We start from the raw sequence: 466 nt of genomic DNA on the forward strand, positions 1-466 counted from the left end.
TTGAGGGAGTGCAGTCTGAGCTTAAAAATTCCCGTGGGGATTCAACCATCCAAGCTGAGCATGGAGATCCATCTGCGAGCAAGCCAGCGCCTAGACACCCATCGCCTAGCAAGCCAGCGCCTAGCAAGCCAGCGCCTAGCAACCCATCGCCTAGGAAGCCATCTCCTACGAAGCCATCGCCTAGCAAGCCATCTCCGAGGAGGTCCAAACCCTTGGTAAACAACCACTAGTATTCATAACTCTCTGCAATGTGTCTTAACTTCTTTTAGTGTTAGTTTCATGTGTTTATCGGCGTTGTGATGTGTTTTACATTGTCTCGTTTTGGAAGTGTGTTTGGTTTGTAATTGTTGTTCAAAATCAGGCTTAATTATGTATCTGCATTATGATGTGTGTTTTGTTATGTGAACTATGTGTAAGATATTTATATGAATTTTATTAGTTTATAAAATCATGTTTTTTATGAATT

The sequence above is a fragment of the Brassica oleracea genome, chromosome C4 (assembly GCF_000695525.1).
Source record: "Brassica oleracea var. oleracea cultivar TO1000 chromosome C4, BOL, whole genome shotgun sequence".
Taxonomy (NCBI): domain Eukaryota; kingdom Viridiplantae; phylum Streptophyta; class Magnoliopsida; order Brassicales; family Brassicaceae; genus Brassica; species Brassica oleracea.